Source organism: Poecilia reticulata, linkage group LG11 (genome assembly GCF_000633615.1).
Source record: "Poecilia reticulata strain Guanapo linkage group LG11, Guppy_female_1.0+MT, whole genome shotgun sequence".
In the NCBI taxonomy this organism is placed as follows: Eukaryota; Metazoa; Chordata; class Actinopteri; order Cyprinodontiformes; family Poeciliidae; genus Poecilia; species Poecilia reticulata.
In genome coordinates, this window is record NC_024341.1 from 6,578,304 (window position 1) to 6,584,303 (window position 6,000).

General features: G+C 43.6%; 1 protein-coding gene across 4 annotated transcripts in view; it reads left to right on the forward strand.

The window, feature by feature from the left end:
* The first annotated feature begins 4,572 nt into the window (after positions 1 to 4,572).
* The window catches only part of fam49al (family with sequence similarity 49 member A, like), a 36,666-nt gene continuing 35,238 nt past the window's right edge, over positions 4,573 to 6,000 (forward strand). For 2 of the 4 annotated variants that reach the window (XM_008421476.2, XM_008421477.2), the window contains exon 1: positions 4,573 to 4,914. The gene's annotated coding sequence lies outside the window, so the exon portion shown is untranslated. The remainder of the gene's footprint in view (positions 4,915 to 6,000) is intronic. The other 2 variants (XM_008421480.2, XM_008421479.2) reach the window with 1 other exon arrangement.

Consider the following 6,000-nt stretch of genomic DNA (forward strand, 5'->3'; position numbering starts at 1 on the left):
CAGTCAAAGCAAAAGAGCAAACCACTGTGTACCGGCCACTGGCTTCCTTTCATAAAGGCACTGCCAAAGACCATTTAAAAAAGTCTTTATAAAGAGTATGTATGTCCAAAATGTACACTAGACACGTTACCTTCCTCAATGACCAGCAACTAGATGTGGATAATAGGAATTACCTGTCTTTATCTTTACCACAGTTGCGGAGAAGCTTTTTATGAAAAATATATCTGGTTTACTATGAGAGCTACAAGGCATAACAGATGTTAGCTCAGTTTCCTTGCAGCGGAAATGCTCCCAGTTACAATCCCAGCCCCGTGCCTTAATGTCTGTAGTCGTGCATGACTTTGTTGTTCATCTGTGGTTCCAGACATAGAAATATTAAGTTGATGGGCTAATCCAAATCAACACTATATGTGGGTCTATCACCTGATCAGAGAGTACCCCATGTCTCTCCCATTCTCCACCTGAGGCAGGCACCGGCTCATTACAGGTATAGTTTGTGAATGATTGGATGTTTCACAATGTCCTTTTCCTCTCCATAGTACCGACTGTAAAAGCTATTTCTGCACAGATGGAGGATGCCAATTAGTCCTGAGAAAACTGCTTCACCTCTACTTAAAGTTTTGAGGAGGAAAGCACTGTAAATTCTTGGTTTTACAGTGCTTCAGCATTCTTGGCCGGGGCAAGCATTCATCTTGTACTAAATAGATCGCTAAAACAAAGTGCTAACCAAAACTTTGGTCAGCTTTTTTGTGCTCTCAGTCTTTTGCCCTAGTAGTAACAACTGCACCTGACATCTCTTCATAATTCATAAAGCATGACTGGGCTCATTAAGGAGACACACAAACGCCACCGACGAGTCTCTGCTTTTCACAAAATGGACACCAGCCCAAGGAGATGGACCTAAACAAATCATAGACACTGTATAAATAACACAAGGTTCTCTACCTTACACCGGTTGTCAATTCTGTGCAGGTATTAATATTTCAGATACACTTTTCTATATTTCTATGTGGCTCTCAAAAATTATCTTGACCTCTCTTTTGCACCTGACTATGGACAAGGCAGCGTAAACCACAACAGATGTGAATTTAACGACACACTGACAACGGCTATTAATAGACCACAGTTTGAAAATCTTCCTCCCATTAGATGGGTTTGGCAGTCATTATCTCAGGTTTTCTTCCCAAAGAACTGTGTACAGTAGTTGTCTTTGTAGGCAAACTTTCTCCAGAAGCTTATGCAAATTGACTTTCTCATCTGAGTGGTAACCTTGGATACGAGCAATTTATCCGTTTTGGGTTGGTTTGGAGCAGAGCTGTTATCTTGCAGAACAATGTGCCCACATTAGGTCATAATAATATTTCTCAGGAGGGGGTCTGCACAACCACATGCACAAACATGTTTGTTTCAATAGCATCATGGAGATGCCTCAGCTCCACAGAGCATGCACACCTCTTAAACTATTCCAGCACTACTTCAGTAAGTACTTCATCTGGTCCCTCTAGTTTTATTCTAACGTTCCCTATGACCAGATAGAACAAGATACCAAGATACTTGGTGAGGCAGAGAATGATCCTTGACCTGAAAAGGCAGCAAATGTGAAAGCAGCTAAGACTCGGGGACCGGAATGAAGCAAAACCACAGAAAACGGGTGAACCTTGTTCAGATTAGAAAGATTGGGCTAACCTCACCAGTGAGCGCCTTGGTGATCTAGCCTCGGCTTGGCTGGGCTCAGTCTGAAATACTTGTCTTGTGGGTTATTGAGATTGGGTCCAATGGCTTAGACTTGGGTGTAATTTAAATCTATATCCATAAAAACACTTCTAAACTCTGAAAGAGGACTTCTGATTACTGCTTTTTGGACAAAGCCTTTCCAAGAGGCTCTCTCTGGATTTTATGTTTCATGACATGAAAACAAACACAGTGGGAAGTCACCTTCAAGAGTATTCTCAGCCGGTGACATCTGAGCAATGTATCTGTCAACCACATTCAGAATGATTAAACACAAGGTACTTGGTCAAGCCCCAAAACCCCCACCACGCACACACACACGCTAGCACATCAAAGACGTTTATTAGCACACAACAGACGAAACTGCCCCCAACCTCTTTTCTTCTCGAGAACATCTGCTTGGTGTTGTGGTTGTGTTGGGGGTGGTGCTGATGGGGAGAAACTGTGAATGTTCTGTTTAAACACCTTACGAACTCTATTTCCCATTAAATTAGCAAAGCATCCCAATTAAACTGTCTTATTCCTACATTTTGGAAAGAGCCGTCTGCTGTTTAGACAATTGCTAACTCGTCTTTTCCTATAGTTTTACCAGAGCGATGTCAACTGGCTAGAATACATCAAATTACTTGTGAAAATATCAAAGAACAGCCCGTGATTTCCTCCCATCTTTTGTGTACAAAGTGTTGATGTGAGTGCCGGTGTAAAATAAGGATGAAGTAAGACAGAAACTTTTCTAAGGCTTGCGTGAGATTACCAGCTGCATATGTGCTCTTGGTTGAGCAATGTTGGACACTGTTTGGTGATGTGAAAGTATCAGTCAGAAAGTCCACTTCTCAGACACAACCACAAAAACAGGAAGAGCTGAGAGTGAAGTTGGACATCTGACTGTCTCTCTGTTCTACATTTAGCTCTTATGCCTATGTCAGGCTTCAGTAGGTCTGACTTAATTAATAAGCAGCGTCTTTTGTACAGTGAGTCTCCCACATTTTGTCAAGAGAGCTATTAAAAAACAGCCATAAGAAATTTGTCACAAGCCATGTTGGGGATAAACACATAGAAGAAGAAGCTCACTTTAGATGAGGCCACATCTATCACATAAAATCCCAATAAAAGACATTGACCTTTTTTGATTCTTAACGATAACAAAAGGTGAAAATGCTTTATAAGACAGTGTCTTAGTTTGGTAAGGGTGCTAATGGTTCACAAGAACACAGTCATAAACGCTGAGCTCTGATGAAGTTCTAGCTTTGTCTGTAATCTTAAAGGAAAAGTGGATGGCTCTTTAAAGTCATCCGGCATGTGACAGCAAGATGGTGTCCTCTTTTACCCATCAGCCTATTCAAATATTAACAATGACCACAGTGGGAAGACTTCATCAACTGGACTGCCCCAAGAGTCACTCCCATGACCTGACCATAAAAGGGCACCACGTCTTTGTAACCCCAGCTGTGGCACCGTAATAAACTGTGGTGAAGCATTGCACAGTAACATTTGGTCTTCAGCTCCTCTACCATGTCCCCGTCCCCCGGCTGGGCTGCCACAAGCGTTGGTCTGGGCAGAAGACCTCTAGACAATAGACTCTCTGTCCCCCCAAACACATACAAACACAGATAAAGTGACAATTCAGGCATGGGTCATTTAATGTTGCCCTTTTGTCCAGGCTTTGACCACAAGGTGTCCCTAACGGACACTTTCTTGTTCATAAAGGTATGCAAACCCTTTGAAATGTTATAACCACAAAGTTCAGTCTATTTTTGTTGGGTTTTTATGCTATAGACCATCACAAATTTATGCATATTTTGAAGTGGAAGAAAAGTGATAAATGATTGTGCACTTTGTTGACCCTACCTCAGGCACTGGTGAGGTGCAAGTCTTTTGGGGTATGTCTTTATTTGCTTTGCACATCTAGAGACCGAAATATTTGCCTTTCTTCTTTGCGAAACTTGAAGCTCAGAGTGAACATCAATCAGAAAGGATTCCACACAACATGAAGCACCCACCTCCATGTGGAGTGTGGGATGCTTTTTGTCCACTAATGTTCTCTGACAAAACCTCTGAGGCCTTTGATGAAAAGTTTTATTTATACTGACATTAAACTTATATATACACATTAGCTGGCTGCTAGAGGCCATTGATCACTCTTGATTTCATTTAGGGGTATCACAGTAAAGCGGTGTGACTGCTGGTGCATTCGACACTTTCCAAAACTGACAAACAAGGGAAACATTCAAATGTTATGGATCCTTGAGCAATGCATGGCAAGATGAGGACAAATGCACTCATAACCAAGCAAAGGCGCATCAGGAGCAAAGTATTGTAAAGTACCGTTTCTCTTTCCACACGTTTCTCTTTCGAGTTCAGTCTAACAAGTAAATACTCACGCCTACACCTCTGATAACCACAGAACATAAAAAGCCATAACATTTCCTTCCCCTTAACAGCACAGTAGCAAATGATGCTCAACAATCACCCACACACTTTGCAAAAAAAAAAATACGCCGATGCGCATCACTGCCCCGCCATGATTCACTTTCATACTGTGCAGACAGAAAAAAGTCACTCTGCCGCTGAAACAATGTCAAACACAATGCGACCCTGAATGCATATGCACACAGATATATGTAAGTCAGAGTCCCACTGCCAGCAGGCTAGTGGGACATGTTAGTCAAAAGGGGAGGGGGTGAGGACACGCTAGATGTGTGTGTGTGTGTGTGTGTGTGCGTGTGTGTGTGTGTGTGTGTGTGTGTGTGATGGGGGTCTTTGTGAGCAAGCGAGGTAGGAGGAGAGGGGTAGAGGGAGGGGGACACAGTGTTCTATTTCTCATAGAGCAGCAGCTGCCGTCTTTAGTGCGGAGACAGAGAGCGGGAGAGGGAGGGCTGCGTGGCGTGAGGCAGTGCGTGCTCGCGATGTTTAGGTGAATCTACAGCCTTCTGCCTCACAACCGTAAAGCAGCCTCACTGAGTGCATGCACAGCGGCAACGGACACCTCTTCCTCCTCCTGCTTTCCGTTTCCCCTCTCTCTCTCTCTCTTTCTGTTTCTCCTTGTTTCACCCGGCCGCCGGCGTCTTTACGTCTGTTCGTTTCCGTTCTCCTCTTTTGTTTTTCTCTCCTTCATCCGTCTCGGCCCGGAAAGAAGGAAGGAGCATCGGAGTTGAGAGGCATATCGTCCTGCATGCCCAGCCGGTAAGCTGTGACATCTTTACTCCTCAGCGCTGGTAGAAAGAGCGGAGCTGGATAGTCCCACCCTGCAGCATCAGTATCAGGGAGAGGATGCTGAGCGATGCGGGTCATGATGGGGGGGAGGTGGAGGCGGCAGGTGAACGCTGGGTACAGCTTCCGCTTGGATGGTGGGTAGATGGAAGTATAGGTATCAAATGTAAACCTCACAGGGCTGGTCAATCTTTTTTCTTTTTTACTGCATTTCCCATGTGGGCCAGGGTACTCAAACTCACACATCTGCCCACTTTGCAAACGTCTATACATCAAACCAATAAGGCAAACATGAAGTTTCTGTGGATTTTTCCCCCCTCCAGTAATGTAGGAAATACCAAGAACCACTGTAGCACATGTCACATAAAAATGAGACACATTGGTCAGGCATGTCAGCCGCCCACCCCTCACCTTTTCAGCCTCATCACGTCTCGTGCTTCATACGGAGAGTTAGCTGGGTCGGCAAACAAGCTAGCTAAAAGCAACATAGCCCCAACGCCAAACGCCGAACAGCGTCCAGAAGGGAAAACGGGAGGGGGAGAGAGGGAGGTGAGCTGGAGACCGGGGGAGAAAAAACTGAATGGAGGAGACAAATGAATGAGAGCGATGGCTTTTCCAGGAGAGTTTTATTCTGGCAATTGTGGGAAAGACAAAAAATTATAATTTAATAGGTAAAGAGACGGTGAAAAAAAGCTCGCGAGTCGCCTTGTGACTCTGCAGGTCTTTGTGTGTGAAGGAGCCGAGAGAAGCTACGGATGAAGAGCAAACTAAGAGGAAGAAGAGGTGCTGAAGAATCTTTATGTAGCTGTGACATGCCTTGTATAGTGATAAATTGAATAGTAATATATATACAATTAGTAGTAGCTATAACCTATCATGATAGTAATAATAATAATATTAAATGAATGAAAGTGTGTTGAAAATAAGCATAAAAATGTAGAAAAGTAATGAAAGTATTTTATAGACGGATAGGGGGAAAAGGAAGTAGTCAGCTTGTAATTGAAAGTTCAGATCTGTGTCTGCTCCTCTGGTAATCTACACGCCGATTTTATATATATA